Consider the following 25,405-nt stretch of genomic DNA (forward strand, 5'->3'; position numbering starts at 1 on the left):
TGGTGGTAAAAAGAAGATTTACCAGTTTGGGGACATACAGCTTAACCTGTAACTGCTTTTGGTCTGCAGAATTAAAGGCCAAAGACAGTCAACAATCTTTCATTTGTACCGAAATGACTGCTCACGTGGCCAGTAGTGCATTGTACTTTTGTCTTGACAAATGTTTTCACAAGATGATTAGAGCTTAATGGGTTCTACAGGAGACAGGGGCTGCTGTAGACCATCAGCTCTGCTTATGCTCTTGTAGCCTAAAAGTTAGAATAGCCATAAGAGTTATATGGAGGGTTTAATAACAAATGTGGCTGTAGCTGTGGAGAAGTAAAGAATTTTTTCTTTTCCCAAGTGAGATGGTAATATCTCACACCTAGCTAGCTAATATCATGCCTAAAATTAATAAAGCCAAATACACAAGTTTGCAAGAATTGGAAACCATCAGTGAGAACACACAAATCCATTTCTTAAACATGGATTATAAAACAGAGAAAAATAATTCTCCTGGGTGTTCAATGGGAGCTAGACTTCTGCAGGCTTTATCAGATCTACACCACAGATGAATTCGTCCCCAAATTACATCTAAATGTTTAATGTCTAATTAAATTAATAGATGTCGAAAAAGTTGTGTCAGAGAATAATTACAGGGGCACCTGGGTGGCTCAGTCAGTTGGCCGTCCGGCTTCAGCTGAGGTCATGATCTCAAAGTCCGTGAGTTCAAGCCCTGCGTCGGGCTCTGTGCCAACAGCTCGGAGCCTGAAGCCTGCATCAGATTGTGTCTCCCTCTCTCTCTGCCCCTTCCCCACTTGCACTCTCTCTCTCTCTCAAAATAAAATAAAAGCATAAAAAAATTAAAAAAAGAGTAATTACAAAAACTCTTACCAAAGAAAATTTAATGAGAGCATAAAATGTTTAAGTGAAAAGTTTAACAGAAGTCTATATAGTATGATCTTAATAAAAAAAATTCATAGATGTACCTATAAAAACACTGGAGGAATATTCACAAAAATTTTTGTTTATTTTGAAGAAATTAAAGTGAGGGAAAATGTTTAAAACCATCTTATTACCTTTCAAAACCCATCCTAAGGAGTATGGTAAGCAATTTGTGAGCGAACTATGCTATAGAACTCCAAGGATGAGTATATGCATGGCATTTCCTCAAGTCTTCTCAGGTGCAATATCAGTTTCTGTTTCTGACTATTTTTAATGAGGAGTTTTCTCTGTGAGTTGGAACAGCTGATCCTAGAAGAATGGCAGAGGGGAGACAGCTCCCCTCCGCCACACTGATCCTGGTAGAGCGTGGTACACTGTGGATAATCAGCCTGCACAGAGCAGTTTTCAACTGTACTGTGATTGTTTATATGCATTCTCCACTGTACAGTTGTGCTCATTATTTCGAGACGAGCATGTGTCTGGAGAAGCACAGAGTTTCTGGCTCCTACACAGGAGCCCCCATGTAGAAATGTGTGCCATATCCACTGAACAAGGACACCAGGATTGGTTTGGGGAGGTGAAGTGATGTTTATTTCCTTGTTGCTCTCTCTGTCACATGGTGAGTGGACATATGGAAGAAAAGGTGGCCACCCCTGATGTCACTGCATGTGTGCACATGAGCATGTGCACCTGCTTGTGTTTGTGCCTTGTGGGTACACTCACGGTATGAAAAGGATGAAAATAGTTCAGTCTATAGGATCAAAGGGCTTGAGCAGTGTGGGTGAATCTTGCCCACCAGGATCTCATTTCATAGGGATAGAAAGAGAGGCTTTTTTGTTTCTGATGGCTTTTTTGATCAGATGATAAGCTCACTTGAGCCTCTTTGTGCTTCTAGAAAACAGGCAGCACAGGTAGCAGAACTGGCCCAGGGTGAAGTCCTGATAATCCTGAGTGAGCAAAGGAATGGGGTGGGGTGTGTGTGTGCCTGTGTGTGTGGCTGTGTGTGTTTCCAGATTCTACTGTGGGAATCCCTCGCTAACAAGCCTTAAATACGAAATCTACTAGGGATTCTAGTCCAGTGTCCTTTTTAGATATACATGAGAAGAAAAAGTTGGGAAACACACATTCAGCTGGCAGAAAGTTCCTTTCCTTTCCCATTCAGACATGGCTGAGAGGTTATTTCTCCAGTACAGTACTTATGGTACTCTAGGCTGCAGCTTTGAAGCTTTGCCTCATTTCAGCTATTCATAGAGGAGCTGATTTTTATAAGAACAGAAAATGTATTCTTGAAACCAAGCTTTCCTTTTTCTTGTTTAAGATTTCTTGAAAAGACTGTAAGACGGTTAAACAGTTACTATGTGGCCATACAGTGAAAGTCATAACACTGTTTAGAGTAAATAAGGGAGTCTTTATGAAAACACCATCATGCATATACAGTGGTTTCTGCATGAAATCAAATTGTCTGCTTTCAAAACATAATTGACATTCTTAGGTGGGATGGTGGTTTGGTCCCATCAGAATACTGAATGTACTGGTGCCAGCTTGGAAGGGATCATTAAGTAAAAAGAAATGACACCAACAGAGGGGTGCAAATAATCCACATTAAAATACCAACAGAAAGCTGAGTTTGGGAATTATTTATAACCTTGAAATTCAAAAGGATTGCTAGGGTACACATACAAGTACATACAGAAGATTTATCTCAGCATCTATTGGAAACTTTGCTTTTCACTGGTTTTGGAAAACAGCAATTCTTAGGTGGAATTGTGTATCTCTGGTAGGAAAATTATGATAATTTGCTTGGTCTTGGAAATAGTAGGAATAAAAAAGAGCACAATTCACAAATGGAGGCCCTATTTTTCCCCTTTCATTTTTTTCTTAGCATATATTTTTTAAAAGTAACTATTTCAGAAAATAAAATAGATACAATTTATTGCAGGAGAATCCTTCTTTTTGAGTTTACAGTCCCTATGGGAAGAAATGCAAAATTCTTTTAGCTATTGGAAAGCATTGGAGTGTGATGGCAGAGTTTAAATAATATCCAGCATTCAGTCAGGGAGGGGGCTCGCTGTGTCCCTTGTGAGCCACGGCAAGAACAAATACACAAATACTTACATGACATTGGGCTGTCTTCCTCTAAATGTTTTTGTTCTGCCAGTCGTGTGAAAGAAAAAAAAAAGAACCCTGTAACTCATAAAAATCACATTTCTCCATTTCATTTCAAGTACAAGTTTTGTTCCAGAGACATATTCAAAGTGGAGAATAGGACAAAATATGTTTTATGTTCCCATTCATCTTTAAAATAGCCTCTCGACACTGTTAACTTGCTACTGGACAATTACTTGGCACATAACCCATGCAGACACCAACCTTGACAGAATTAGAGGAAATCCTACTTCAAGGATGAAGCGTTCTTGAACAATTCATTGGAAGCATGAGGCACAGACGCACTCTTTGACTACAGCTCATGCATGCCAACCTTCTTGCTCGCTCATTTTCATGTGCTATAAATGGTTTTGTTTCAAGTTTCCTGTTCTATTTCCCCAATCATCCCTTCCCCATGACAGACCAGTTAAGCAGATAGGGAGGCATTCCACATACGTGTAATTCAGGTCTCCTCGAGAACTTTTCTTGTGCTTCTAGAGGGTGCTTACATGGCATTAACGATAACCTGCATCATTCTTCAAGTGTTGTAAGCTCTTTAGAAAAAAAAAGCCTTTATTTAGCTCACTTGTCTCTCCTTGCTGAACAAAATAAATCCTCTGAGCATGGATTATTGGTAAGAAGAACAGCACTTATTCTAGCCCAGTTCTGGGCCTTACTTTATGCTCAATGTGACTTGCTACCTACGGAGACTGTTGGGTGCCATTGTGATCCTTAAGGAAGCAGGTAGAAACACACTTCTCAACACACACACACACACACACACACACACACACACACACTTTATATGCTTAATATAAACATGTAAACATGTAAACACTTTATATGCTTAATATAAACATGTAAAGAACTGGGAATACAATACTGAACATGTCCTGACTAGCATGATACCCTTCTCTTTCCCAACCACCTGCCTGAGAAAACATGAATGCAGATTCTCACACCCTGTCCTGTAGCATTGTATGCAGGACATTTGGGGGCTCAGTCTCCTTAACTCACCCTCTTGGTCTTGCCTGTTCTCATTCTTTTAGGCTTCGACTTCAGATTCCATTTTGCTGTTTGGCTTTAGCCTTGATGTTTTCGACGTTCCCTTGCTTTCCAGAATGTCCATATGTGATACTGTGAGTTATAATAAATATACATTTGGTCTATATCCCTGTTTCCGGCACAGAGATCCGAAAACCCTTGGAATTTCTTAATTCCAAGAGCCTGATAGATAGTGTCAGAACTGAGTTGAATTATAGGAAACCCAGCTGGTGCCCAAGAATTGCTTGATGGTGTGGGAAAAACCCACATACAGTAGAACTGGTCAGAATTGTATCGTATCTAGGATGCTTGCTCCTCTTTGCTCATACGTCTTGCCTTCATGGGAAACCTACACATTTATTTGGCATCAGTGTTTACTTTTCTTTGTTCCTCATCCAGCAGCCAGCTGCCTACTCCTATAACCAGCCATGGCCCCAAGACTGCGACTAGGGTCAGATCTGAGGGAAGGGGTATCAGTGGAGAAAATAAAACATTTTTTCTCTTCTTTCTTTTGTTCCAGTCATGGCCGTGGGTATCTGTGAGCATTCTGTGGGTATCCCAGAGGGAAAGAGATTTAGAGAAAGGAGCTTTCTTATCCATTTACCTAGGACTCATTTCAAGTCCTCTTTCCTTTCATTCTATAAAGTAGAACATTCCACATATCTTGTGTTTATCTTTTATTATCACCCACTCAAATGTAGCCTCTGTGTGTACGATTTGAGAAACATTGAACAAAGGTGCTGCTCTCCATTTGCCTTCCTTGGCCTTTCCTTGTGTTCAGCTTTCTCAACAACAAGGACACGGCCACCAAATTATCATCCCGAAGGGAAGTGAAAATCAGAAGAGGAACTTGGGAGAGCCCATCCATCTGTGGCAACCATGTTCTTGAGTGCTCTCCCTTTGCCACATGTTCTGGAGGTTTACATGGTGCCTGTTATGCTCCCCTGAGAGGCACAGAAAGCTGGAGGTCAGGATCAGGCAAACCAGCACAGAAAGCGCTCAGCATCCTTACAAAGTGGGGCTCAAAGATCCATAATATTTTAATTTTTTTAATGTTTATTTATTTTTGAGAGAGACAGAGACAGAATGTGAGTGGGTTGGGGCAGAGAGAGAGGGAGACACAGAATCCGAAGCAGGCTCCAGGCTCTGAGCTGTCAGCACAGAACCCGACCCGGGGCTCGAACTCACAAGCCGTGAGATCATGACCTGAGCTGAAGTCGGTCGCTCAACCGACTAAGCCACCCAGGCGCCCCAGATTCAGAACATTTTAAAGTTGCAAAGAGTTAGATATTGAGATTCTATTGCCACAAAGATTACCAAATGAAAGTGTCTTGCTCTGCAGTGTTATAATAAGCAGAAATCTTTTGAATGTACTGGGCAGACTTCAACATAAATGATGAGAGTGGGGTCACTGCTCTGAAAGAAATCTTAGCTTGGAATCTGAGAATTGTTAAATTATTATACAGTTCAGATAGGTATTGAATCCATTCATTTTTGCAGTACAAAACCAAGAAAAACAAAACAAAAAGCCCATTAATGCCTTCCTAAAGATTCCCACTAGTAACAGTTTTAACCAAGGTGAAAATATATTTAATTTTGTGATCTAGGGCTTCAGACTAATTTTTCTGAGGGAAGACCTTTCAAAAGAGTAATTGTTTGAAGCTTTTAGATAATTCAAAATGTATTTTATTATAATTTCAAAGGGGTTGTCTATTTTTTTTTTTAACCTTACCTGTGGCACAGAAGACATTAGCATTCCCGTGCAGCCTAAGTAATGCTAGGTTTTTCATGTGAGAAGCAAACTTATACATAATGCAGTTCTTTCTCTCATCTCTAGTAGTAGGGATTGCTTAGTGTATTGAAACTGCAGGAGAATTACGAACTGATGTAACTCTGACAGAGGATAGACTGTGGCCAAATGGGTTGACTCAGTGCTGTAGCATAATCTTCACTTTGGCAGTTGCCCTTTAAATCACTTCTAATCACTGTGTACACACCCATGCTGGTCCATTTAAGAAAACAAACAAAAATAGTTGAAAACATGGATGTTTGATTGATGCACTATTAATTTCTTGAGCACTCACTATATGCCAGAGGCTGTCCTAGGCACCAGGGACACAGTAGTAAAATTAAACAGATGAGTTTCTGAGCTCATGAACTTGTAAAACAACACAATTAGATGAATCAAAGCCAGGATCAAAATAAACCATAGGTTTGCTTCAAGTGTTTTTGTACTTGGCTTTTTTTTTTTAAATGAACTCTTGGCTCTACACCAAAATGTGGGCTCTGACCATTTGTCATTTGGGCAACACACCATGTTTGATGCTTTTTACACTCCCTTCCAGGCGTGTGGGATCTTGGCACACCTCATATTCTCCAGTTTCGCTCTTCCCTTTGACTTATGCTTTCCCCATTGCTTCAAGCTGGGACTTAGTGCTGGTGACCTTAGTCCTAAGAAACCTGTCCACTTCTACCTCTTTGTGCCCTGGCAGTCTTAGAGGCCAAGCAATCTTGTCGTGCTGCCTGCCTGAATGGTGATGGTTTCTGTGATAACAGAGGCTGATTGGAAGTGATGTGGGTTGTTTCTATTTCTACCATCTCAGGTGAGGAATTATGTGGAAACATTTTTGGGGATCGTAGCTGAAACCTCATCATAACAGATTTTCAAATATGATCAGACAGTGATAACAAATTCGGAGAACAACATCTGAGGATACTGGAATCGCCCTCCTGACCGTTTCACTTCTTAGAAGTGAAAAGGGGAACTGTTGCTCTGAACCAATTTCTGATGAATAAGGAAAAATGAACTGCTGAGGTGCAAGTGACCATGTTGTGATCTATGTAATATATGATATATTCAATATGTAATATCCTCCGGAGAGGAGAGAACCCTAATTTCTAGGGAAAGGCAGATTTTCAAAAAGCATAATCCCCCAATCCAAGACTCTGGAAGAGCCCAAGAAGCACAAGTGACTATCAAAAAAAAAAATTCTGACAGTCCTGTGAGAAATGATTCTTACAAGGGATAAATTTTAGTTATCCAAAGAAATAAGGAGCTATCAGGTGAGTGCGTATTTCAGAAGGATGTGCTCCAAGCATCAGAACCTGTAGAACATCAATCCCATTTTTAGAATCTGAAGTGGATATAAATAATGAGTTATATTCCCTACTCACTTTGCTCTGTTTCCCATGTTTGCTTTTTAATGTTTCTTCCATCTTTTGATTTCCTTCTGCCTGTGAATTCACCTTGTCTTTAAATTTCTCTCTCTCTCTCTCTCTCTCTCATTCCTGTAATTTCTTCTTGTGGTTTCTCTTCTTGGATTTCAACCTACACTTACGTGTGTCCTCTTTCTCCCTTACAGTCCTGGGGTGCTCCTGGTCTGATACTTTCTTCTCCCTGCTTTCTTTTTCCCTTCCTTAGTCCACTCTCCCAGTTACAATGGCCAGAGAGGATTCATTAAAAGACTGTACCTCCAGTTGGGGTTGGGGCTAAAAAGCCCAAAAGCTTTCTATAGTGATGCTTCCTTCCCTTCAACTCCCCTCATTCCCAGCCCATTTTTTTTGACATTAATAGCAGAATGCTTACTTGAAAACTGGAAGATAAATTTAAGAGTGGATTCATTCTCTTAACAAAGTACAGAGGGATCAGAGTCCCTTTAAGTAGCATCTTTTCAAGTGTTTGTTTACAGATCATTAAATACTTAACTTAGTGAGAAACTAAAAGCTGAAGTGTTCCAAACCACTGCTGATTAAATAGCAATCTGGAATTAAGATAAGGCAAATCTAAAATTAAAATAACAACAAATTTGAAAAGTTCATGTTTTCAGATAAGAAGCTAAAATACTTGAGTATTTGGTTCAACAGGAGACAATCTGGCCAGCCCAGACCTTGCTTTTTCTGGTTACTGAGATCCGATGTCAGTTTTTGTATCTTTCTGTCACCTGTGCTGCTTGTATTACTGGGATCTCCCCAGGGCAGGGGGCAACTGCTCCATTCTCAGCCCAGCTCCCTATCCTCTTCCATTGGTACTCTGGTCTCCCTTGGCCAGAACACAAAAGATTGAAGGAGGGGCTCATTGCCAAAAGTGAATATTCCTATAGTGACTAAAAATGTAAGAATAAAATCAGCAAGTCTAAAACTTATCATGATAAAAATGCTAAAGATAATAGCAAAGGACAGTCAAAACCATATTTCTAACTAAATAATTGGGTTAGGATAAAGGCTTGATGGAATGGGGATGGATGGCATAAGGTTAAATGATTGAAAGGATATGCCTACTAAACTTTGATTTCACCTCTGTCTTTTTTACCTGGAGAATGATCTTCAAACTAAAAAGAGCAGAACAAACATAGTTAAAAAGGAACAGAAACCTGAGATAAGGGAAGGAATAGTGAGAAAACACTTAGATCCCTTAAAGGTGCTCAAGCCTCTGGGAAAACTGCATTCTAGCAGAATTAAAGTGCTTACTTGTGTGCTTATGAAAATACTCTTGGTGATTTTGGAGGATTTATGAAGAGAAGCATGCAAAGTCCAGATTGGATAAATATTATTAATTATTAATAAGGACAGAAAGTGGATTTCAGACATGAAAGACTAATTTAAAGGTGAATTTGAAATCACGATAGAGAAGGGAGGGGATGACTCCTACCAGCAGTGTGGATTTAGGAAATAATTCATTTTCTTTTTCTGGTGTGAGTATTTAATCTATTTTTATGAAAGTTACTCGACCATGTGACATAATTCACTTTGTCGATTCATGCATTCAATACACTAATACATTATTAAGTGTTTGCCTGGCTCTGAGGTCAGGTATGGGAGGTCAGAGATAATTAGGCCTCAACTCTGACCTTAAGAACTCATAGTCTATCTGGGAACTAAAGGAATCCAGAAGGAGGAATAGATTTGGAAGAGCACAGTGAGTTTGGTCTTTGGGTTGACTTTGGGATGTCTAGTTGCCCTTTGGAGATGTCTGGAGGTCCAGGGAGATCTTGTCTGGAAAGGTAGTTAAGTGGTGAGTAAAGCTGTGGTCTTGAGTGAGAACAAATGAAGGTGAATTATGCAGGACACTTGAAAGGCAGGTAGTGGCACGGAGGGACCAGTTAAAGAGATGGAGACAGAACTAGCAGGAAGGTAAAAGGAACATCATGAAAGGGGGGGTATGTGGAAGCCAAGTCACAAGAGAGCCAAAAGAGAAATGTCCCTAAAGAAAGAATACAGAGACTAGAACAATGAGACAATCAGAGTCCACTACTTTTGGAATTTAGTTGTTGATGATCTTAGCAAGGTCACATTAGTGGAGTGTGGGGACGGAAGCCAATTGCAGCAATCTCAAGACTGATGAGATGTGAGAAAATGGAGACAGGCAATGGAGACTTTCCTGGGCTTGGCTGTAAAGATGAGATTGGGACAAGGGAGGGACTTTTCTTCCAGCTTCCATTTATTTAAATACAGCTTCCATTTATTGAATATTTAGGCATGGTAAGGAGAGCTTTACTTATATTATCTCATTTAATCTTCATTACCATCCACAGAGGCAGGTATTATCATTCCCAGTTTATAGATTAAACTATTGAGGCTTAGGGATGGTAAGTCATGTGACCTCCGTGCCCAAGAAGGGACACAGGGATCAAACTCAAATTTCCTTGGCTATAAAGCCCTGTTTTTACTCAAAATGCGACCAGTGGTTTTGAGATGTTAGTGTGTGTGTGTGTGTGTGTGTGTGTGTGTGTGTGTGTGTGTGTAATAGACTGCTTGGCCCTTGCCCCCAAATCTCTGATTCAGTAGGTCTGGAGTGGGGCCTGAGAATGTGCATGTCTAACTGTTCCCAGGTGGTGCTGATGCTGCTGGTCCAAGGAATGCATTAGGACCACTGGAATTTAGAAATGCAAAATCTTGGGCCCCTGAAACCTGTGATTTAACAAGACTTCCAGGAGATTCTGATGCCTGCTAAACTTTTAGAACCACTGTGCCAGGCTAAGGAAGAGGTGGTACAAAGGAGCAGGTGGGAAACAGAGAGAGGAAAAATGATGCATTAAGAGGCACACAGGAGATTGGAAGTGCTGGGATTCCTCATGGCCCAGGTGGTGGCTTCTGTGGCAGAAGGAGTAGCTGTAACTTCGAGGTGGGAGGAGGAGGTGAGCATGAGTGTACAGGTAGCTGACTGCATGACTGGGGAGTGGAGAGTGGAAAACCTAGGGCAGAGCTATGACTGCCAGCGTTGTGAGCTTTTAGCAAGACAGCTGACAGTACCTTTTTGGATGCTTTTGTAGAAAGGCGAAGAAATGGGGGCTTGCTGAGAGTGTCTTCAGTGGTTTTGAAGTTGGCTATCCCCTAGAGGGAGACTTTAGGGGTGTGTTACAGGGTTCAGTCAAATTTATAACAAACCGGCGGCAGAGCATGGGAAGCTCACTCATCAAATCTGAGGATGGCATGAAGCTGGGAGCAGCAACTAATTACTTGGATGACAGAGTCAAGACTCAGAAAGATACTGACAGGCTGGACTGGTGAAATTTAACAGGTATAAATATAACTTCCTGCACTTAAGTTTAAAAGCTTATCAACCTCGCCAGTAGAGGGGAAATTTCCAGAACCTGAGTCCCATAGCTCAGGCAGCTCAGCACCATAACTGGTTTCAATAACAAAATTGTTGGCCTTGTTTCTTATGCCCAATTCTTTCCTTGTAACCTGCCTCTGGTAACATGCCATTTTCCCTTGTTTTCTGCTGCTGTGGGCACACCCCAAAACCTGCAGGAATTAAGTAACTGTAGAGACTTTTAATGATGTTTCCTTTTGAAGGAGTGAGAGATTTAGTTTCGATTTACGTATAATTGCTCACAAAAATAAAATTCTGTGCTCATATTGCATTCTGAAATGTATGAAGTACTTTCATGTACTTTTTTTTTCATTTAAATGCGATCATAATCCTGTAGATAGGTATTGCCATGTTCATTTCACAGCTGAGGAAATTGAAGCTCAAGACGGTGAAATGACTTGCCTAAAGCCACACAGCTTCTAATTGGCAGGAATGAGATCAAAACTCAGGCCTTCTTATGCCAGCCACCCACCCCCCACAACAGCTGCACCTGTTCATCAACTTGCAATGAAAACTTGAGTTGTCTCCCAAGTATTAGCTTTTCCTAAATATATATTTTGGGAAAGTGTCAAATAGATAATGACTCCAGCACATGAAACGAAAAGGACCGCAAGGATCAAGAAGGCAATTTTCAGTGTAATTTATCAGGGTCGTTTTCATTATTAAAGGCACCAGCAACTACTTCACCACTTAAGCCAAGTAACTTAAACAGGTTAAGTGTCCTAAGGAAACACAAGAAAGGTAGCTAAGTCCAGTGTTGAGATGTCATTCCCATTTCTATCGTCCCTGTCTAAGCTTTCACTAGTTCATGCTTGGATTTCTGTACCCATCATTGGCTGGTACCTCTGGTTCCATTCTCTTTTTAGCTGTAGTCTATCCAGACCACACGGCAGGGGAGAACCTTTCTGAAATGTTGCCTTTACCGTTGTTATACCTCTAGCCAAAGGCTTTCATTGGCTTGTACTTGTCTGAAACATCAAATTTAAACTATTTTCATGGCCTTCTGTGCCCTTCCAAATCTGATCATATCCTGCCTGGCAAAGCTCTCCTCATACAGACCAGTCTCCTCCATCTGTTTTATCCATGCTACTTGCTTCTCATGCTTCCTGAACTCTTCATATTGAATTCACCTCTTCACTCACTTTTGATTTGTTTTTTAATGTTTATTTATTTTTGAGAGAGACAGATTCAGAGTGACAGCAGGGGCGGGGCAGAGAGAGAGGGAGATACAGAATTGGAAGCAAGCTCCAGGCTCTGAGTTGTCAGCACAGAGCCTGACACAGGGCTTGATCTCACAAACTGTGAGATCGTGACCTGAGCAGAAGTTGGATGCTTAACTGACTGAGCCACCCAGTCACCCCTTCACTCACTTTTAGTATTTCCATTGGGTAGTGCCCTGTGTGCAGCCATGCATAATTGTGAGAATAATATTATGGAACCTGGTTTAGCTAGGGAAAGCATTTGGTGTATAAAACAAGGAACCACAGTAGAAAGCGAGGTTCTCAAGCATGAGCTGAAAACATTTCCTTGGAAAGAGCACAGATTGGGAAATTAAAAGCAACTCAAATAAAGAAATCTGACAAAGAAAAGATATTGTTTGAAATTTATGAAAATGGTGATTTTATAGAGATCATGGAGTCTCTTTTAGATTTGCAAGGGATACAAAAAGTCAGTTATCTTAAATGAGAAATATAGTGTGGTAAAAAGAACATGGGACTTGGTATTAAAATCTCACTTCTAACATTTATCAACTTGTTAACTTGGGTCAATTATTTGCCCTCCCCAAGCCTCATTTTCCTTATCTCTACAGTAGAAATGATGATTCTTATGTGTATACATATTGTAGTCGAGAGGATTAATGAGTGAAGTGGATTACATAAGTGTGTCCAAAATTTAGCTGCAGCCAGCTCAGAGCCTAGAGCCTGCTTTGGATTCTGTGTCTCCTTCTCCTTCTGCCCCTCCCCAGCTCACACTCTGTCTCTCTCTCTCTCTCTCTCTCTCAAAAATAAATAAATAAATGTTAAAAAAGTTTTTTTTTCAAAATTTACTACATAGTGTGCAGCTTAATAAAGTGTAGACACACTTTTAGCCTTTGCTTTTCTTGTCCACAGGCCCTGAGGGCACCATCACCTCTTCTCAGCCCTTCCTCCCTATCTTGTCCCATCCACTTCCTAGGCAAGCTGCCCCAGCATCTGGCCCAGCATCTGAGTTGGAGAGACTCAGAGCAGGTCAGCCAGAAGAGGAGGGTGCTGGGTGGGGTGTCAGGACTGCCGTGTGTACTTTGAGGTGTGGATACAATTGAATTTGATGAACTTTCTTTAGGGGAAGTAGGGGATGTCTAGTTGATGCTTATTTTCAGGAGATATGCTGAATGAAACCTCCCCTTGAACCACTGGAGGGAGTGTGGCCCTGCTGACATCTTGATTAAGGACTTCTGACCTCCAGGACTAGGAAAGAGGCACCTTTCCTAAAACACCTCTGTTGTTTTAAACCACCAGGTTTGTGTTCACTCATCCATCTTTTTGTTTCATATATTCATCTATCAATTATGTATTGATCACAGACTACGGACATTCTTCTAGGTACTACAGGCATGACAAAACATATCTTTTCCTTATATTTTAGCGTGTGTGTGTGTGTGTGTGTGTGTGTGTGTGTGTGTTGGGAGGGAATGGCAGGAGTAAGAGAAAACACAGAACACAACCACAAACATGATGTTTAAAATGTTATGAAGAGGCATCTAAGCCTGAAGCATAGTTGCCTACAGAGTAGTCAGATCATAGTTTATTAATATTTATTGATTTAAGCTCTCTCTTTCTACCCCCAAATCCTGAGGAAACTCCAAGGTCCTTTGTAACTCTAGGAAGCTATATTCTCCAGCTCCAGGCTCCTAGCAACATTTCCTTCATGCATGGCTGTGGTTTCTCAAGAATGATCTCCTTTAAAGCAATATTTATATTACATCTTAAAAATGTAGTACTGGCATTTTAAAGTCCAAAGACAGATGTAGTCTCCTTGGACCCACCCATTGTATCAACAATGATCAAATTCTCAATGTGGAAATCATGCCACACACATGCTTGAAAAAAATAGTGTTCTTAACAAGATTGCACATTAATTAGCAACATTCTGAATCATGTGTTCCTAGGCACTGCACTTAATTTTAAGTTTATTTTATAGTGGTTAAATATCCTCTCACATATTATGGTTTGTATCTTAGTCATTCTTAAACTTTAGTTATGCTTCAAGTTTCTTGCTAAGTGAATACACATTATTCCCGATTTTTTTTTTTAATTTTTGAGAGAGAGACACAGTGTGAGCTGGGGAAGGGGCAGAGAGAGGGAGACACAGAATCTAAAGCAGGCTCCAGGCTCTGAGCTGTCAGCACAGAGCCCGACACGGGGCTTGAACCCACAAGCCACAAAATCATGACCTGAGCCGAAGTCAGACGCTTAACTGACTGAGCCACCCAGGCGCCCCTATTCCAGCTTTCTTAACACCACTTGTAATAAAATTATCTGTTAACCTACTTATACTTGCACACTTCACATTTTTTTATACCAGAGTTACATTAGTATACCTAATAGCATTTTGAAAGAATTTCAGCTTAATTCACTAAAAGGCCATTAAAATTACTTGGACAAGGAGCTGATTATATTTCCTTTAAAAGATTTTTTTTAATGTTTATTTATTTTTGAGAGAGGGAAACAGGCAGAGTGCGAGCGGGGGAGGGAGAGGGAGAGGGAGACAGAAACTGAAGCAGGCTCGGCTCTGAGCTGTGGCTCTGAGCTGTCAGCACAGAGCCTGTCACGGGGCTCCAACTCACAAAATGGGAGATCACGACTTGAGCCGAAGTTGGATGCTTAACTGACTGAGCCACCCAGATGCCACAAGCTGATTATATTTCTTATGTGTACAAATCATGGGACACCAGAAATGCTAGAGACACCAGGCTGGAGACACATGACTTTATTCTTTAATTTTTTTTTTATTTTAGAGAGAGAGAGTGTGAGTGGGGGAGAGGGGATTCTTTATCTTAATGCAGCAGATACATTTTTTTCCCTGTCCACCACCTACCTACCCTCAGTAGGTAGGGCAAAAAATCAGGAAAATTTCACGAATTAACCTCATATTTCTTAACTGCTTTCAAAGCAAGAGTGTCAAAAGCAGTAAAGTTTACTGGTTACTGTCCTACCTGGTGATTTCGTCCCTCTACATCTTTCAGTGCCTCTGCAGGAGTCACTCCCAGCATGTTAGTGGGCTAGGATTAAGATAAATATTGCTAGTAGTTATTGATTATACATAATTTGCCAGGCACTGTATTGTTTTATCTGATTTATCACATTTAAGCATTATGGCAAACAAAAGGGGGGAGCATTATTGCTTTGAGCACTTTACAGAAGAAACAGAGTTTAGAGAGTATGTGCGACTTGCCCAAGATCATATAATTAAAAATTAGCAATGGATGGTCTTCAGCCCACTCGGGCCACTGCAGTTCATGTTCCTATTTGCGGAGTATCCCACAGATGAAGACAGTTGGGATCTTCCCCAAATTTTCTCCCTAGGTCAGGAGCTGATTGCGGTTATTAGATACCCAGGGTTAGCTGTGAATACACTTCGGATTATTGTCTCCATTTCACTCAGTGTGGCTAAATGCTTTTCCTTGTAAGAGAGAAAATGAGATGGATGAGTGCCCAAGGGAGTATTGGATTCAAATACCTTAATTTTTTGGTGTGCGATTAAATACATTCTTATCACAGAAGGAAGATAGAGTGAGTACGTGAAGTTTGGGAATATAGAACAGAGCTAGTATGTGGAAAGTAGCCTTAAATCTCTTTAAGGGCAGCATTTCTGCTGCCTCTTCCTCTCCCCATCCAGGAGGACTGGCTCTTTGGAGGAAGAGGAAAGATAGGAACCAGGTGGGCTTTATGCGTGGGGCTGAAACAGGGCCAGTGGCAATACGATCACAGCAGGAAAGTCATAGAAAAACAATCCTAAGGCTGGTCAAGAAAGAGCAGCTTGTGGCAGATGAGTACTTCTAATGAAAATGGCTCAGAAAGCTGGAGGAAATATAAAAATCTTCAGCATGGTCTAGGAAATGAAAATAGTACTAATTGATGTTAGGTTCTTTTAACTCAAAATGCATGTTATAATCTCAGGGATAAAAGAAAGTATATATAAGAAGCTAACAGAGGACAATAAGTGGAATTATAAAACAAATACTGGATATATCCAAAGAAAAACAAAAAATGAAAGGGAAGAAAAACTGATGGAATAAATAAAAAAAGAACAAATGGTTATATGAAAGTTATAAATTTAAGTATATAAGTAATAAATGAAAGGCATCTAAACTCTCCAATTAAAAGACAAAAATTTTTAAAAAGACAAAAATTTTTAAAAAGGAAAAAATTGGCAGATGTGTAAGAAGATAAAAAGCAACAAAGACCATTATTTGCAAGAGACATAACTTAAGTATAAGTATACACAAAGCCTGGAAGTAAAAGAAGGCAAAAAGATGAGTGTATTAGTTTGCTATTGCTGCTGTAGCAAATTACCAAAAACATGGTATCAAACAGCATAAATTTATTATCCTACAGTTTTGGAGGCAAGAAGTCTGAAATGGATCTTATGAGGATAAAATCAAAGCATCAGCAGGGCTGATGGCAGTTCCTTCTGGAGGCTCGAGGGGAGAATCTGTTCCTTGTCATTTGTAGCTTCCAGAGGCCACCTGCATTCCCTGGCTGTGGCACATTCCAGCAATCACATCTCTCTAACTTCTCTGCTTCTATGATCACATTTCTTTCTTTGACATTCCTAATCAGCATATATGAAGCGCTGCCTTCAACAATGTAACTGCACACATTATTTCAAGTGTATATGGAACATTTACCAAAACTGATCATATATTGTGTCATAAAATAAATCTCCACACGTTTGAATGAATTGAAATCATTGAGTATGATATATGATCACCCTATAATTAAGTTTGAAATCAATATTAAAAATATAAACAAAAAATCTCCAAATGTTTGAAAATAATACATGGGTAAAAAAGGACACAACAAGGGCAATTAGAAATATTTTGAATTGCATGATTCAAAAAAATATTTTGAACTGAAAATATGGCATCTTAAAACTTGTGGGATATGGCTAACCCCATCCTAAGAGGTGAATTTACAGCTATCCATGCTTTATTATAAAAGAAAGCTAAAAATCAATTATCTAAGTATCCATCACAAAAGTTAGAAGAAAAAAATAAAATTAAACCCAAAGAAAGTAGAAAGATTAAAATAATAAAGATGAAACTAGACATTAATAAAATAAAATAGAGCAAATCACTAAAAAAAAAAATTGGTTCTTTGAAAGATTAATAAAATTAATAGACCCAAGTAAGATTAATCAAGAAAAAAAAGTACAAATTCCCAGAAGCAGGTGTGAAAGAGAAGACATAACTACATTTCCTATAGGTATTTTAAATATAGTTAAAAGATAGTAAAACAATAATATATTATTACTATATTTGATATACACGTGAAATGGACAAATCCATTGAAATCCAGAATTTATCAAAACTATACAAAAAGATATAAAATTATAAATAGTTCTATGTCTATTTGTAAATAAATGAGTTCCCCCCCAAAACTCTCCATGACCAGAGGCTTCATCAATGAAAGTATTGAAACATTTAAAGAGGAAATAACATCAATCTTAACAATCTCTTTCAGAGAACAGAATGAGAAGGAACACTTTCTAGCTTATGAATGAAGCTAGCATAACTTTAATAACCAAAATGCAACAAAGATATTACCAAAATAGAGGTCAATCTCTGTCAAGAATATAGATACAAAAAAAAAAAATTAAAAAAAGTATTAGCAATTTGAATCAGTAATGTAAATAAAAGGGTAAGACATTACGGTAAATTGGGTTTATTCCAGGAATGCAAGGTGGTTTCACACTAAAATAACCAGTGTATAAACCACATTAATAGAACAATGAAAAAAAAAATCACACGATCATCTCAATAGATGCAGAAAAGTATTTGATTAAATCCAATGATTCATGATTACGAACAAAACTCTTAGGAAACTAGGACTAGAGGGGAACTACTTTAATCTGATAAGCGATGTCTGTCAAATACATATAGTACATTTCCCACTGTATGGTGAAATACTGAAGATTCCCTTGAGATTGAAATTATGGAAAAATTATGTTATTGCCTCTTCCCTTTAGCATTGTACTAGACATTTTTAGTCAGAGCAATAGAGCAAGAAAAGTTTATCAGTATTAGAAAGGATGAAATAGAACTATTTTTTCAGATGACAAAGAAATCCAAAAATTATAGAAAATACAAAAGAATCTACAATCAAACAACTTAGATGAAAAAGTAAATTTAAGTCTCTAGATAAAAAGTGAATATACACATTCAATTGTATTTCTCTACACAAGCAACACAAAAATTTGAAATAAAATAATACAATATACGATTTATTTACATCAATACCAAAAAAATCAGAAGCCTAGAATTAAATCCAACAAAAAATGCACACAGACTTTATATAGAAACAACACTGAGAGAGATGAAAGCATACTTAAAGAAATGAAAGATTATTCAAAGTTTGTGGATTAGAAGACTCAATATTATAAAGAAATAAGTTCTCTACAATTGATCTATAGATTCAATGAAAGCATAATCAAAATCCCAGGAAGATATTTTTTCTAAAAATTAAAAAATTGAATCTTAATTATGTATGGAAATGCAGAGGATCAAGAATAGTTATGGTAATAGGGAAGAAGAAGGTGGGAGACTTGCACTAGCAAATTTTAATATTTACTATGAGGTCACAGTAATTAAGACAATATTGTATTCTCTGGGGCATAAACAAGTAGATCAAATAGTAGAAAGTCTAGAAATAGACCTATCAATATATGATGACCTGATATATGACATTGACATAGTAGCGAAGGGTGAAAAGAATGGTAGTTTTAATAAATGTAATGGTTCAATTGTATATCCACTTGGAAAAAAGTGAATCTTACTCTTACCTAATTTCACACACACAAATAAAATCCAGATGGGTTGTACATCTAAGTGTAAAAGATAAAACAGTAAAGCTCACAGGAGATAGCAAAGGAGAATATATTTAAGACTTTGGACTAGGGTAGAAAATTCTTTTTTTTTTTAACGTTTTTTAATTTATTTTTGAGAGAGAGAGAGAGAGAGAGAGAGAGAGAGAGAGAGAGAGAGAGACAGAGTCTGAGCAGGGGAGGGGCAGAGAGAGAGGGAGACAGAATGCGAAGCAGGCTCATGGGGCTCGAACTCACGGAGTGTGAGATCGTCACCTGAGCCGAAATCGGTCGCTTAACCGACTAAGCCACCTAGGCACCCCGGGTAGGAAGTTCTTAAAAAGGACACAAGGGGCACCTGGGTGGCTCAGTTGGTTAAGCATCCAACTTCAGTTCAGGTCATGATCTCATGGTTTGTGAGTTCAAGCCCCCCATCAGGCTCTGTGCTGACAGCTCAGAGCCTGGAGCCTGCTTCGCATTCTGTGTCTCCCTCTCTCTCTGCCCCTCCCCTGCCCATGCTCTCTCTCTCTCTCAAAAATAAATAAACATTAAAAAAAAAAGACACAAAACGCATGAGCCATAAAGGGAAAGACTGGAATTCATTAAAATAAACAGCTCCTCAGAAAAACACACAGTTAAGAGAATGAAAGGCCAGACACTGTGAGAGCATATATTTGGAATATATATATTTAACAAAGATCTTATGTTCTCTGTATAAAAACAACTCATAAATTAATAAGAAAATGATGGGCAAACTCATTTAAACATGTGCATAGACTTAACATATATTTGAAAACAGAGGCTATCCAAATGGCCAATCAACAATGGGCAAATAAATTGTAGACTATTAATAAAATGTAACAGTATATAAAAGATGAGAATACAGGAATTACTACCATATATACAATATTGATGTATTTCATAAGCAGACAAAATAAAATGTGAACTGTATGAGTCCATTTATATAAAGTTTAAAACCAGGCAAAAATCACTAATGGTAACTTATGTCAGAGTGGTGGTTACCTTTGGGGAGGCACACTGGTGGTGGTGGGGAACACAAGGTAGGATTCTGAGATGTTGCTAGTATTTTATTTCTTGATCTGTTACACATGTTTTCACTTTGTGAAAACTGAGCTGGGCGTTTATAATTTGTTTCTTCTATTCATGTTATATTACAATAAAAAGAAAATAAAAAAAAAAATTGGGACGTCTGGGTGGCTCAGTCTGACTATGGCTCAGGTCATGATCTCGCAGCTCATGAGTTCGAGCCCCACATCAGGCTCTGTGCTGACAGCTCAGAGCCTGGAGCTTGCTTCAGATTCTGTGTCTTTCTCTCTCTCTCCCCTTCCTTCACTCACACTCTGTGTGTGTCTCTCTCTCTCTCAAAAATAAATAAACATTCATGTCTTCTGCCCATTTCTTCAATGAATTAACAACTCAGGAAACAACAGATGCTGGTGAGAATGTGGAGAAATGGGAACCCTCTCGCACTGTTGGTGGGAATGCAAACTAGTGCAGCCATTCCGGAAAAGAGTGTGGAGGTTCCTCAAAAAATTAAAAATAGAACGACCCAGCAATAGCACTACTGGAAATTTATCCAAAGGATACAGGAGTGCTGATTCATAGGGGCACACGTACCCCAATGTTTATACCATCACTTTCAACAATAGCCAAACTATGGAAAGAGCTTAAATGTCCATCAGCTGATGAATGGATAAAGAAGATGTGGTTTATATATACAATGGAATACTACTTGGCCAATGAGAAAGAATGAAATCATGTCATTTGCAGTAGCGTGGATAGAACTGGAAGGTATTATGCTGAGTGAAATAAGTCAGGCAGATAAAGACAGATACCGTATACTTTCACTCATATGTGCATCTTGAGAAACTTAACAGAAGATCATAGGGGAAGGGAAGGGGAGAAAAGTTACAGAGAGGGAGGGAGGCAAACCCAAAGAGACCCTTAAATACAAAGAACAAACTGAGGGTTGATGGGGGTGTGGGGGAGAGGGGAAAATGGGTGATGGGCATTGAGGAAGGCACTTGTTGGGATGAGCATTGGGTGTTGTATGTAAGCGATGAACAATGGGAATCTATTCCCCAAACCAAGAGCACACTTTCCACACTATATGTTAGTCAATTTGACAATAAATTATACTAAAAAAATAAATAAACATTAAAAAAATAAAATAAAATGAAGTGATATAATACCTGAGTGCAAAGGTGAACTTAGACTAGATCTTGATTATATGTTTTTGGACAATATAAGTAATTTGAATATTATTTAGATATTAGATGAAACTAAAATGTTTCTTCATTTTTTGAGGTATGATGGTATTGGAGGCTTTAAGGAGAACATTTTAATTTCTATTAGAGGTTAAGCTGAAGTAATTACGAATAAAGGGCCAGGATGTTGGCAACATGCTTTCAGTTTCAAACGGTTCAGTACATACATATATGTACATATCTATGTACATACATAGTTATATCAGTACACACACCGATAAAGCAAATATTTGAGTTTTAACATATTCGAATATTCGAATGTTAACAAAAGTATTAACTGTTGAATTTAGGCAGTGACAATACTTACGATCAATGTACCAGTGTTTCAACTTTTTTGTATGTTTAAAAATATTTAGGGGCACCGGGGTGGCTCAATGGGTTAAATGTCTTGGCTTTGGCTCATGGTTCCCGAGTTCAAGCCCCATGTCAGGCTCTGCACTGACAACGTTGGACCTGCTTGGGATTCTCTCTCCCTCTCTCTTTTCCCTATCCCCTTTCCCCCATTCACAGTCTCTTTCTCTCAAAAATAAAATAAACTTAAAAAAATTGTATCGTAATAAATTTGGGGGAAAAATTCTAAAGCGTTAATGTTCAGCTATATGTGGCTTGTGGGCTAGGAGTCCTGTGCAATGGCCATCCTGGGCCAGAATGATGTGTAATGTTGATTTTTGTGTCTTCCCAATCTTTCTAGCTCATTTTGCATTCTCTGGACTCAGGAGGCAAGGCCCAGGCCAGCTGCTGCCTTGCTCGGTCACTCACACTACCAGATGTCAGGTGTCCCTTCCTGGCTTCATGCTCAGCAACCTCTCCTTTCTCTTGTCCTTCTCTCCTTGTACACTGCCTTCCTTCCCTCCAATCCCTGCTCATGGCATCATACAGTCCAATTCCATAGTTTTGGAACCAGGAAAAGAGATACAAAAAAATCAAACAAATGTATCATCTCAATACACTGGAGGACACTCTAACAGCGAATCAAAACAATTTCCTCTTTAGCCAGCACCACAGCAAAAGCTGGGCTCTCACCACATGTGAAACACCCTGCATGTAAATATTTTCAAATTGCCTTGTTAAAGAAAAGAGGAAACCCAGGCAGAGTCATACATCGTCCAGATGTATTAGATCAGAAGAATGAAAGTGGGAAAGGTCAGATACTCTTTCCGTAAAGGAGAGAATATCTGTATTACTTATAAAGGGCAGAATGAAGATTGTATGGACAGGGAGACAGATACTAGCAGGCTGTCCCTGGAAAATTAATGGAGCACTGCAAGGTGCAAGCAGACAAAACCCCAGCCACCTGTGAAAGCAGGACGGAAAAAGGAAGAAAGGCTTCTGAACTGCCATTCTGTAACATGTGGGCTAGAGGCCCTCCCTGCAAGTACACGACTGTTTATTAGTCCTAATGTCCCTTATGTACACTACTGAGAAACACCAATAAACAAAGTTTGTCTGACAAAAACAACATTTTGAGGTCGGTGCTTCACTCAGTTTAAAAAATTCAGGAATGCTAGACTTGTAACTTAGGCTCCTCTGCTTGCTTATTGATGATGTGACCTTAGGCAAGTCACTGCCCCTGTGTGTCTCCATTTTCTTATTTATAAAATGGGGGTATTACAGTATGTACTTCATGAGCTGCTTTTAGTGTTAAATTAGTTAATACGTGTAAAATGCTTAGAACGCTTCCTAGAACAGACTGAGTGCCATCACTTGTAGACTATGATGATGGTGATGGTGTTGAGGAGGAGGAGGAGGAGGAGGAGGAGGAGGAGGACAAGGAGAAAGAAGGAAGAGAAGAAAGAGCAGTTGGAGGCAGAGGACTTCACAGGCATTATCTTCCCTTTAGTCATCTTTTTTTTACCTGTTTCTATTTCTGAAACCATCATTTCAACCTCTAAACCCCAAATCTGGGAGTCACTGTGGACTTATTTTCTCCCCCAAGTCCTGGAGTCACTATTGACATTTTCTCTAAGATTTCCAGAACTCAATTAATTAGTTGACATGTTCTGTGGATTTTTTTTTTCTTTGACAGAAAGAGAGAGAGAGCATGCGAACACCAGCAAGGGATGGGCAGAGAGAGAGAAAGAGAGAGAGAAAGAGAGAATCCCAAGCAGGCTTCTTGCTGTCAGCCTGGCACCTGAAGTGAGGCTCTATCTCACAAACTGCAAGATCATGATATGAGCTGAAATCAAGAGTCAGTTGGATGCTTAATCGACTGCACCCCAAGGGAGAGAGAATCCTAAGCAGGCCCCAGAGCCTGACGCAGAGCTGGAACCCACAAACCATGAGATCATGACCTGAGCCAAAACCAAGAGTTGGACGCTTACTGGACTGAGTCACCAGGCACACCTGATTTGACCTTATGTTTATCATAGGCCTTTACTCTAAGTTTGCTTCTAACCTGAGAAATTGGCAATGACTTCTTGGTCTAATAGTCCCCCCAGTTCCCTCCACTCCATTATGTCTCTACAATGCCATCAACTTGGGTAATGCCAAAACCTGTTCAAAACCGTTCAGTGGCTGCCTGCTGTCTGGCAACAAAGTCTTTAAACTAGAATTTGGGATCTTGGAAACTTGAGCTGTATTTCTAGACTTATTATTATTATTATTATTATTGTTATTATAGTTTATAGATATGCACTAAAAGCTCTGTTCAAACTAGATTCTAACAGTTTGCTGAACGGTTTTCAGTTTTAGATTGCGCTACTTTTAGCTATCTGTCCTGGGCAATTAACCACTGTTTCAGTTTCCTCTTTCGTAAAATGGAGATAATAATAGACTCTGCAGTGTGGTTGTGAAGATTACAGGAGTTAACACATGTAAAGAACTTAGCACAGTGCCCTACATGAAAGGAGTACTCAATACATGCCAGTCTGATGATGATGATGATGATGAATGCAATTGTTTATGCTGTCCTTTTACAGAAACTTTCCTCACCTGTTTCCTTCTGAAAAAAACAGTAGCTATCCTCCAAGTCTTGTCTTTTCTCAAATCTGCCCATTTATAAGGTGCTTTTTTATTCCAAGCAACCAGATACCTTTTTTCTCTCCTCTGAACTCTCATGTGCTTACCTTTCTTTTGGAACGAAACCTTTTTCCTACAGCCACCCCAAGCCACCCTAACTCAAGAACCGTAACACAAATTCCCAGACAACCCCTGAAGGTCAAGGCTGAGGCTTTACTTATCTTTGTGTCTCCTGCAGTATCTACCACGATCACACGCAAGATCCTCAAATGACCCTTTAATTGATAATTTAAGTAAAATTGATTAATTAATAAGCTTAATTGATAAACTCAATTTGCTGGATTACTTCTCCTAACTCCTGCATTTGGATTTGACAGCCATAGAATTAGGTGTTGACTACTTCCTAAAGCCCCTAGCTCCCACAGGGCACTACTTAATAGAAAAGCCCATCCTTAGGACAACTGTAAAACTATGTTATCCAATACTCTTTGGGAAAAGCTTCATATTTTATATTTCCCTGTTTAGAGATAAAGATTAAAATAATCAAGATGAATAATCAGAACTTTGTTGATACTGCTTTACACATACTGGGCTGGTGGAAGGATCGTATTATAATTTTTTTAGTGTTTAAGCTGTAAATCTCTCAGTCTGATCTTACTGTTTTCCTCTTTTGTGCATAAGGAACTTTGCTCAACCTTACCTTTTTCTTTCTTATTTTAAAGTTTACTTATTTATTTTGAGAGACAGAGAAAGTGGGTAGAGGAGGGGCAGAATGAGAGGTAGAGAATCTCAAGCAGGCTGGCATTGCCAATGTGGAGCGGGACAGTCGGGGTCCACCCCGCAAACAATAAGATCATGACCTGAACTGAAACCAAGAGTCCCATACTTAACTGACTGAGCCACCGAGGCACTCCTGAAGCTTACCTTTCTCTTCTCTTTATTCTTCTGCACCCCCTGTTTTTCACTGGGGTGTGGGTGGTGGTGGAAAGGTTGGTTCACAACCTTAGGGATTTCCTGGCGTGGTCTGAAACTGGCTCCCGTAGAAAAAGGGCGAGGAGAGGTGGAAGAAAGAAGCAGCCACTCCAAATTGGTGGTGGCAGGTTTAACAGGCCAGAGAGCTACCACACGAGGCTCACCCTAAGCAGCGGCACCTCTGGTTGGTTTTGCACCTGTCTGCGCCGGAATCTTACAGGTTTAAGTAGAGGCCTTCGCCGGGTTCAGTCACGTGTGCCCGACGCGGGCGCGGAGGGAAACTTTCTCTCTAATTGTAACAGACTCTCACGAGGGGGCGGAGTGTTGCAGGAGGTTATCGAGAGGACGTCACCGCCTACGGCCTGGAGAGCTGGATCCCGGCCTTCCGGGGCTCCTCGCGCCCTCCCCTGACCTTGGA

General features: G+C 39.6%; 1 long non-coding RNA gene across 1 annotated transcript; it reads right to left on the reverse strand.

The window, feature by feature from the left end:
* Positions 1–1,146: 1,146 nt before the first annotated feature.
* LOC123385531 lies at positions 1,147–25,071 on the reverse strand. The gene is made up of 4 exons (XR_006598239.1): positions 24,940–25,071; positions 4,087–4,206; positions 3,526–3,623; positions 1,147–3,075 (listed from the first exon to the last, which is right to left on the reverse strand). It is a non-coding gene; the product is annotated as an uncharacterized LOC123385531 (long non-coding RNA).
* Positions 25,072–25,405: the final 334 nt, after the last annotated feature.

Source organism: Felis catus, chromosome B2 (assembly GCF_018350175.1).
Source record: "Felis catus isolate Fca126 chromosome B2, F.catus_Fca126_mat1.0, whole genome shotgun sequence".
NCBI lineage: Eukaryota > Metazoa > Chordata > Mammalia > Carnivora > Felidae > Felis > Felis catus.